Source organism: Microcebus murinus, chromosome 2, assembly GCF_040939455.1.
Source record: "Microcebus murinus isolate Inina chromosome 2, M.murinus_Inina_mat1.0, whole genome shotgun sequence".
In the NCBI taxonomy this organism is placed as follows: Eukaryota; Metazoa; Chordata; class Mammalia; order Primates; family Cheirogaleidae; genus Microcebus; species Microcebus murinus.
In genome coordinates this window covers 16,164,744-16,175,132 of record NC_134105.1, presented here as the reverse complement: position 1 = coordinate 16,175,132, position 10,389 = coordinate 16,164,744, and positions in this window count along the sequence as shown.

Sequence of the window (10,389 nt, the reverse complement as noted above, 5' to 3'; positions counted from 1 at the left end):
TTCCCTGGACTTCAGAAGTCTTCCTGGCTGGCTGGGCTGGGAACAGGTACGTCCCACACTGCGACAGCCACATTTCCCACCCTGAGCAACAGGAAAGCCCAGTCTGCAGAGAGACAAGAAAGGGGCTGCCACGTGAGACGCTGAGATGAGAAGCGACAAACCTGGTTCGGCCCCTTCCCTGGTCCTGCAGCACTCCCGGCCTCGGCTTCCCTGCGTCCTGGCTTTACCAGCGAAGGAAACCAGAATATTTCACCCCAAATGATGCCTCTTGGATATACATATTTTTCAGCTAAGGCAATTAAGCAGCAGCAAACAGAGGAAGGAAGAGCACTTTCTATAAACTCCCTGCTCTCTGCCTAGAGACAGGATGTAAATTATTCTTTACTGGAGACAACTCTTAGCTCAGAGACGGCACCAGAGGCACCTACGAACCAACCTTCCTCTGTTAACTTCCATATATTTATCTTCCCAGAGTTTCTGGCCTTTGGAAGCCTAAACCTGGTTTCCTTTGTCCTGTCACGTCCCTAAAATGCGCTGTTCTTTGCTGAGGTGCTCTGAACGCCAGAGTTCTAACCCACCACCTGAGTTACCCTTCACTGTGGGCCCTCCCGTGTGACGCCACCGCACACATCGATGCACTTGCCTGTTTTCCTCTTGTTAATCTCTCTTTTGTTCCAGAGGCCTGTCCTAACTCCGAATTCATGAGGGTCGAGGAGAAATTATGTTTCCTCCCTGACACCAGGGCCTTCCAGTACTTGCAACCAAATGCCCTTGCCAGTTCACAAAGGGACAGTGGGCATTGAAGATCGTGGCCAGGTTCAGGTATCTGTCCACTTGAATGGATGTGTGGTAGGCCCTTTCCAGAAAACAGGGCAGAACTTCCTGTCCAGGTGACCGGCGGCCACCTCCCTACCCGACCTGCTGGGCCGGATCACCTACGAGCTTCTCTTTTACCTGTCTGCTGCCACCTTCTGGGCAGTGGTGGGACGGCAGGGCCGCTGGGCGCCTTCCTACCTGGAGAGGGGATGGCTGGGGCGATGGATGTCACATTCTGAGAACTCCTTCTGGAAAGGGACTGTTTTTCCTCCTGGCACCAGCACCTGGCACAGGGTGGAAGCTTGGACTTGAATAAATGAATGAAATAATAAGTGACTGAATTGACACATGAATGGGAGTCAATAAGTGGCCGGCTGTGGCTGGAAATCTTACATTCAATGATATCATCCCAGATGCGAAATTCCTGTTGCACATGGTGACTGTCCTCCCTCTGGGGGGGAGGGCCGGTGCTGCCCAGTGAGCGACACAGCAGGAAGGCGGGTAAGCAGGAGAAAAAACAGGACCTTAACCCTCCGTGACTCTTTATTCTGTAGCTCAGTGTTTCCCACATGATTTAGGACCTGATATCATGGCTGCTGGCCTGCACCTTCCTTGAGCTCATTCTTGTAGGCTCAAAGTAGGGCTAAAGGGGTAAGGGTTCAGAGTGCTTTTTCTAGAAAAAATAAAAAAGCAGACTGGAAGTTGTAGCTGTATCTAAATGAGTGAGTCAGTTCCATGAGTCAGTTCCTCAAGAGATTCTGGTTGGTGCTGGACCCATTCCAGCCCAGGGAGCCCCACCCTTGGCAATGATGAGACAAGATATGGAGGCGTGACAGCTTTTTATAACTTGTCAAGAGTCTTCGTTTGTTTTTTTTTTTTCTAACTGCCTCTTTAAGTGAATTAAGAGAGGAAGACGGGGTCCCCTGGAGTACCCTGTCCTGGTGGGCAAACCATCAGCAGGTGGTGGGAGGCCCCTCTCTGGGAGTCAGTGCCTCCAAGAGAGGCCCACTCTAAGCCTCAGTTTCTCTGGGCACTGAGTGGGCCATCTGGGGAGCCAAATTCCAACAGAGGCTTGGAGCCGGCACGCTCCCATCGCTGAGCAACAGCCCGTTCATGGAATCCCTGCCTCGAACTAACTCTAACCCAGCCTGGAGGCCTACTCTGTAGGATGCAATGCCATTAACTTCCCCAACCCTAGAATTTGGCCTCGGAAACAACTGCCAACTCAAACTGCTAAGTGAACCTTTATCATTGTCCTCATTGCCACTCCCTCCGTCCCCACACCTGCACACCAGGACGCCAGGTTTTTGCACATGTTTGGTGCAAACATGGTCCCTGGTTCCTCGTTGTACAACAGAGGATGCTTGCGGCATGAGGCCTCCTTCTCAGAAACTGTGCAGACAGCAGCCCAGCAACACCCAGGAGTAGAGACTGTTACTAATATTTCCGGTTTGTAGCTGAAGGTGAAAGGTTAAGCACCCTACACACAGCAGGAAGTGGCAGAGCCTGTCTGCCTGGAGCCCATGCTCCTTCCACTTCCCCTAGCTCCCAGGGAGTGTATGAAACTGTCCCCACAATCCTGGCCTGAGCCACAAGATCCTCTTAATGTTTTTATGAAGAAGCATGGCTTTATACATAACTTATAGGCATGCAATAAGTTTCTGGAACTTCAAACTCCCGAGCAAGAGCGGAAACTCTAAGCAGAGTCAATAAAATGCTAAGATAAATTGATGCCGTGTCAGTGACAATAGTCATGAAGGGAATTCTGGGATGTCAGGGGAGGTTTCAACCCCAAAGTGACATAGGAGCAGAGGCCGTTCAAGCTCCAAGGGCCCTTAGGGGTCTTCTAGGCCAAGCCTCTTTTACAGACAGGGAAACTGAGGCCTAGAGAGGGGACAAGACCTACTCATGGTCACCTGGAGTCAGGTGCAGAGTTGGGTGCAGTCCCAGGCTCCTGACCCGGGACATCTAGCCCATGTCTTGGAGTCTGATCCTCAGACTTCATTCCTTGCCCATCCTGTCCAGGACAATTGGGGACCCCTCCAGCCTCCCTTGATGCTGAGCTGACAGCCATGGAGCCAGCACTCCCCAAGGCCCTGAAGAGTTCCAGTAAACAGCCCACTGCCTTTTGATGTTCTTGCTTCTGCGGAAAGGATCTGGCATTCGTGGGTATTGAGAGAAGGAGTAAGAGCTGGTCACAATCCCACGTATTTGTCATTGTAGGGTGTGCCTTTTCTATAGCGTGGGGATGTTCCCTACAGTCTTAAAGCCCTGGCCAACTGCCCCTGGCACACTTGTTCATTCAGCAAATATTCCTAAGTACTGCTCTGTGCTGGCTCCTGCTATGTGCTGAGATACCAAGGAGAGTGAATTACAAGCCTTGTCCCTGTGGTCAGCAACGTGGGAAATGGAAAATATTGTGCAATACACACTAGGAGGCGGGATCGCAGAGCTGGGGCTCCTAATGTAACCAGATGAGCTTCTCGCACAGGGAAGGCTTCCTGGAGGAAGTGAACTTGAGAGGAGTTCTGAAGAATGAACAGGAGTTAGACAGGAAAGTGGGGTGGAAAGGGTGTTCCAGGCAGTGGGAACAGTTTATGCAAAGGCTCAGAGGCAAGACCATGCTCAGCGTGTTGGAGAAATTTGGCAGACAGAAAGCAAGCCCTTATCCCGGAAGTCTGCTCTGGAGGGAGTTAGCAAGGTGCATCTGCAGCCATCAAGGGCAGCCCTGTTAGTCGATGTGGGGTGCCTGCTCTACATGCAGCCACGTGGGGGCCCAAAGAAACGCAAGTGCTCTTTGCACTCAGCACATTGTCTCCCTCACTTGGGAGATAAGCACCTTCGAATTCTAGAGACCAGAGAACGAGGTTATCTAGGGAACCTCTACCATTGGATGCAGCCTCTCCTTCAGCCTCCAGCAACCAAGAGCTTTCTGCCTCACAAGGCAGCCCTGTCTAAGGCCAGCCACCCCTTCGTAGCGACAGCTACTTCCTTAAATCAAAAATACTGCCTCCCTAATGTGTCCCCCCATGGCATCCTTGGTTGTTCTTTTAGAGGGAGTCATACAAAAGGATCTAGACCCTTCTCCATGTGCAGCCCCTCAGGTATTTGAAGACGGTGCTCATGTCTCACCTCCACTCCAATCTGAATCTCTCCCTTCCAGTCTTGAGTGTGTAATACAACTGGAGAATTATAATGGACAATGGCAGAGTGCAGGGCAGACCACAATCTCTGGAAGGATTTTTAAAGTGAGACGGTTATGGGCTGAGTTGTCATGAGCACACACATTGCAGGAGGAGAAGCCCATCCCGGCAAGCTTTGAAGAAAGGGGAGTGGAAATGGCATTCCAGGAGTGGGTTACAGCCCAGAACCCCGCAGTGTGCTACTAAATCCGGTTGGCAATGGGGCCGTCAGTCCAGAGACGGAGCCAACAGTCAGAAGCCAGGGCAGCAACGTGGTTACACAGAGGAGGAAGATGCTCAGGAAGGAGAGGCACAGTCCAGTGGCCTTCATGTAGTCCCGGGACATGGACAGCTTGACCTCCCCTGTCTGAGCTTTGCCTCCATCAGCGTCCAAGTCTCTTCCTTCCTGGCCCCGGCTTCCTGCAGCTCGGCCGTGCTGCTGCAGGGCCTGTGACGTCCCTGCCGCCAAGCGTCCTGCCCACGGCGTCCATCGCCAGCTGCGTTCTCCATCCACGCGGCCTCTTCCCTGGCCAGCTGATGCCATCATCCCGTCGTCCTCCAAGGCCCGGTCCCGCTCTGCGCTGGCGTATGGCTCAGGAACTCGGCGAAGGCCCCGTCCTGGGCCGGCAGCTCCTGGTCGGAGCCCATCTCGTTGCGAGTTCCTTCGGGAGGATTCTGGTAACTTCAGATGCTCTCTCTGTTCAGGTAGGATAAGCTTCTACCCAGCCTGAAAGGTATCTGCTAATACAAGTTTAGGCGTCCGAGTGACATTGCCAATCATCAAAAGGTGGGGCCCCACATGTTGGGGTCCCTGTGCAGCAGGTCGATTTTCTGTCTTTGGATTGTTTCAAGCACATAAGGAGTTTGTTGCAAACGGGGTCCTCTTAAATGAGGTCCCACCAAAGGCATCACGCCCCGACTGTGCACATTCACGTAGGCGCCTCATAAGAGGCGGAACCAAGATTTCGGGTGGGAGAACGAGTCCACGAGAATTCTGTCTCTGTTTATCTGTGCCATCCCAAATGCCAGGGCCCCAGTCTTTAGCTTTAAAGGGATCTAAATCTAGCCGGGGTGTCAAGGCCCCAAGATCACCTTCAGTGGCCTGATTTCTTTGTGCAACATAAGTGTCTCCCTTGTTTGTGATGAGGACAGTGCAGGATGGCCACCTGCTTGGGCTCAGCCACGGCCTGTATCAGGGCCATTATTTCAATGACGTACTTAATATGCTTATTCTCTGCAGTCAGGAGCCCCTTTCCTTCCCCATGGCACCATGAGCACGCACGACCATAAAAGCATATTTACAGTCTGTGTAAATGTTTGCCTTTGTCCTCTGCATAACTGAAGAGCTCTGGTCAAAGCAATCAGCTCAGTCCATGAACGCCACCTATGCAGCCCTTGGTTGTCCCTTGTCTATAATGCTGCTCCCGTCGGCAAAAGATCCTGATGGATCTGACAGATCCATCCTGCTAGAAAAGACGGCCCCCAGAACCGCTAAAGAGTCATGCCGCAAAGGCTCATTCTCTTCGTCTGGTAACAGGGTGGCAGGATTGGAAGCAAAGTTTTTCAAAGGCACTTTGGCAGTCTGCGGTTCAGATCAGGGGCTCCACATCTGTCCCTTTAAGGGCCTTGCTATTAGTCCAAAGTTTGGGATCCAGAAGCAATGGAACCCTGTCATTCCTAGGAACCTGCTAATTTGGAATCCCAGGTAAGTAACCTGCTGTTTGCAAATCTGTCCAACTGGGGGTTCTACAAGTCCCCCACTCTGCTCCCATCAAACAGAGCAGAGGAGCCCCCTTTAAACCCATGAGGTAATACAGTCCAGCAGCCATGAGGCCACCCCAGTCCCAGGATCCTGCCATTCAAATGCGACTGAGTATCATTCATAGTCACTTGCACAATACCATTAATGGCAGGTAGATCCTGCATGAATCCACACTCACTGGTCTGGGGAATTTAAATTCTTTCGGCATGCCCCAGGGTCCCGTTGGCCTCTACAGCCTTTCTCACTGTTGGTAGCTTTCTTCTTGCAAATGCTACAAAGATGTGCAGGTCTGCTGAGGCCCAGACTTCAAAGCCCACTGCTCTGCAATGGCAGCCTCCTAGATACTTCACCAGGATGCTTCCCTGGCATTCGCCCAGCAGGAGCTTGGCAGATCCCCAGGGGTGAGCTTCTGCCACTTCTGGAACAGCTCCTGCTGCTCCCACCACTTGCCTACAGCTGCCTCACCACTGCCTAGCTCACGGGCCGCCGTGTGTGGCTGGTGCCGGGGGCCAGGGTGGCACCAAGGGAGAGGGACCCAGACAGCTTCTGCCCATGCAGCTTGGCACCAATTGAGTCCCCACTGTCAATTTCACCTGGGGCTTCTGTGGGGAATATTTGGATGGGAGCTACTAGCAAGGCAGAGTGTCCCAGGCCCCCTCCTTTGTCATCCGGGTCCTGGACTTGAATAAAAAGCCATTTGCTCTCCTGGGGATTTCTTGTTACCTGGAGCCCTTTGCAATTTGTCGCAGTGCTCTTTCCAATGTCCTTCCTTTTTACAAAAAACACACTGATTTTACATCAATTTGGGGTGACATTGTCCACCCTTTCCTTTTGACTGTCACAAAGGACCCTGCCAGCTGTCCTTGTGCATTGAAGCCCCCTATCCAATACTGCTGTAATGGAAATTGCCCTGCCCTGGCTCTGGGTGCCCTCTGGCCAAATTGAGTTCCCTGCCAGTTCTTAGAAGGAGAGAACATTCCAAATTCTGAGTCATACCCTAGTGGGAGTGGGACTGAAGAATTTCTTCCAGTTACACCCTCCCTGGCCCCTCTCATGGTGCCAGGATGGCCATGGTGGTGGCGGGTAGCAGTTACCCCAGGCTGGGCTCCACGTGAGGCCCACTTCCTCAGCTTCCTGCAGGCCTCTGGCAGGGGTCCCATCAGCACAAGCTCAGATGTGATGGAGCCCATCATGCCTCCCCACGAATTGCCCCAGCTTCGGCAGGTATCATAGCCACCTCTGGGGAGCCCAGTGGGCGCTGACACCTCCTTGCCATGTCACACACATATGAGCACCAGGGCTGGTCAGGCAGCAGGCATTCCCTCCACTGCACACTGATGGGTGGCAGGCTACATGCACCATTCCCCCCACCCACTGGGTCTGCCCCTGGTGCTGCAGCCCCGAGTGTCACCTTGCCTCAGCCGGCACCCCGAAACCAACCCAGAACTGGTGTGGACCAGCGGAATCCGACTGTCCAACTAAAATAAGGCACTGCTAAGGCCCATCGCTAAGGTGGTCGGATTCTGCTGGTTGCAATGTGAGCTCAAGCGTGACCAAGCCTGAGGCACCTCCCCAGTGGGTGAGGAGCTGGTAGCAGGGGAGCGGGCTCATGAGATCCAACCCAGTTAATCCCTCCCCAGTTCTATCATGCAGCCTTTCAGCCTTCTTATTATGCAATTGCGTGAAAGATTGTACATATGGGGGCCGGGCGAGGTGGCTCGTGCCTGTAATCCTAGCGCTCAGGGAGGCTGAGGCAGGAGGATCACTCAAAGTCAGGAGTTCAAAACCAGCCTGAGCAAGAGCGAGACCCTGTCTCTACTAAAAATAGAAAGAAATTAATTGGCCAACTATAAATATATAGAAAAAAATTAGCCGGGCATGGTGGCGCATGCCTGTAGTCCCAGCTACTCGGGAGGCTGAGGCAGAAGGATTGCTTGAGCCCAGGAGTTTGAGGTTGCTGTAAGCTAGGCTAACACCATGGCACTCACTCTAGCCTGGGCAACAGAGTGAGACTCTGTCTCAAAAAACAAACAAACAAGAAAAAAAACAATTGTACATATGGGGTCTTGTCCCATTTACCTGACCTTTGACAAAATAATTCCAATTGTAAGATAATATAATTATTTAGGATTTAATTCAATAGCCACTTCTCCTCACACTCCAGCACACACATTGGATTAAAATTAAAAACCATTTTCTTTTAGACATAGACTTATAGCTATAAGTTGGCCATTCAGGCAAGATCCACCCCAAGGACCTTTCAAATGGAATAGAAATGGAGCTTCCCATGTTGAAAAACAACAACAAACACAACATGACAAGTGGACAATGCAGGGAATTCCCAATGCAAATCACCTTAATGCCAAGGCCTTACCAAATGAATGGGAGCCGGACAGACGAGAACCAGATTCTCAAATGAGAACCAACATCTCCTAATCCAAAGAGGAGAGAATTCCCCAGCTTCCCTGGGAACCATACAGACAAGCTCCAAATCCAAACCTTGTGCCCTAGTTCCACTCCACCCTGACTCCGCCCCCACACAGCGCTTCCAAACAAACCCGAACAAAATGCAACGCGTGGAATCAAGGGTCTCAGTGTGCACACTGGGGAACTTACTCAAACAAATGGCCAAGGCATCCAGACACTTTCCAAATCTATTTCCTTTTCCTCAACTAAGTCAAAGCAAGTAGGAGCTGTGTGTGATTTCAGAGAAGAGACATGGGACTTCCCCGGAGCTAATCAGGCTCTGGAAGCGGCTGGGATGAGCCCTCACTCTCTTACCCAAAAGGGCTCCTACCTGTGCTGGACCTGGGGCTGCCCCCCACCCCTTCCAGCAGTCACGGGGTGCTCTTCCACCAGGGTGCCAATGGGCCCACCCAAGAATGCCAAATTCTGTTACCAAAAGTTTAGGACGGGCGTGGTGGCTCAAGCCTATAATCCTAGCACTCTGGGAGGCCAAGACGGATGGATTGCTCCAGGTCAGGAGTTCGAAACCAGCCTGAGCAAGAGCAAGACCCCGTCTCTACTATAAATAGAAAGAAATTAATTGGCCAACTAATATACACAGAAAAAATTAGCCAGGCATGGTGGTGCATGCCTGTAGTCCCAGCTACTCAGGAGGCTAAGGCAGGAGGATTGCTTGAGCCCAGGAGTTTGAGGTTGCTGTGAGCTAGGCTAACGCCATGGCACTCACTCTAGCCTGGGCAACAAAGCGAGACTCTGTCTCAAAAAAAAAAAAAAAAAAAAAAATTCAGCGCTTGTCCCGGAGGCCACATCAGAAAGAGGACAAGTGGGTTGAGGAGAAGAAAAGAGATGTTTATTAATATGCTGGCAAGTGAGGAGGATGGGAGGCTCATTGCTCTAACTACAAGCAGAAATACAGAGTTTTTATAGAGGGGTTTTCAGCTTGAGGGGGTTGCTGTTCAATTATAGTTGATGGCTCTGATCGACCCCCTCTCCAGCAAAGACAACCTCCCCACCTCTGCCCAGGCAGCCCCGAGAGCCATCTCCTATGATACAAAAAACAAAAAACACTCCCCTGCCCTTCTGAACATTGGCCTCAGGCAGGGATGCAGGTTTTAATTCTCAAAAGAGTGGGGCAGGGGTGGGGATGGGTTAAAGAGGCAGCTCATAAAACATTTTAGAATTTTTCAGGCCATTCCCTTGGTTACAAGAGTGGATCATCACAAAGGTCTTCATCCTCATCATCTTCATGTTGGGTAGGCCGAGGAGGAGGAGGAGGAGGAGTCAGTCTTGCTGTCTCAGGGGTGGCAGAGGCAGAAGAAAGTCCATGTATACAAGGACCCACATGGTTCAAACCCACATGCTCAAGGGTCAGCTGCATATTCTTTAAAACCTCTTTCTCTGCATGTGTAGGTGTATGTTTTAACCAGGCTTGTCTTGTCCACAGCTTGTGTCATGCTTCTTTGACGATCCATGGCGACTCTTCACCAGGCCACAAATCATTGGTCTCCAGCATCGTTTCAGAGGCTGCATTTGTCTTGTTCTGGGTGGACATGCCAGTATTCATTTAACAAAACTCTTGTTTTCAGACATGAAGCTTGTTCTCATTTTTTTTCTTTAAACCATTAGAAATGAAGTCTGGGTGTTCCCAAGTTCTTTAACAACCCAGAGGTCTTCCTTCCCATTAATTCCCGTAACTATAGACCCTCATAGCCGTAGGGCATCCGGTTCTTCCATCAAGTTCATTTCTTCAGTGCATCTGTGAGTCCCCAAGGGCGGCTTTCATTTTCCACATAGCTGAAGGGGCCACAGCGTGTCCTGCCAGCCAGTCACACTGGCCCAGAGCTTGCTCCTGTCCCCTGGGGGGATCCCTTCCTGGTAACCTGCACCCCTGGCTGTAGTCTCCCCACACTGCCTGTGCCTAATGCCATCAAAGACCCTGTATCCATCATGGTCCATTCAGCAGCACAGAAACCTCCCAAGTCTTTCAAACCAAGAGACTTTCATGCGAAGGAGTTGGTTCCCGGATGATGGAGGAGCAGTCCAGAGAGTGGCCACAGCAGGGACCTGCTCCATCCTTGGAGCTGAAGGGAAAGGAGGGAGGAGAGGGAGTTGCCAGAGCCAGGAGCCAGCCACTGGACACAGGAGCTAGGAAGATGGGCCTGC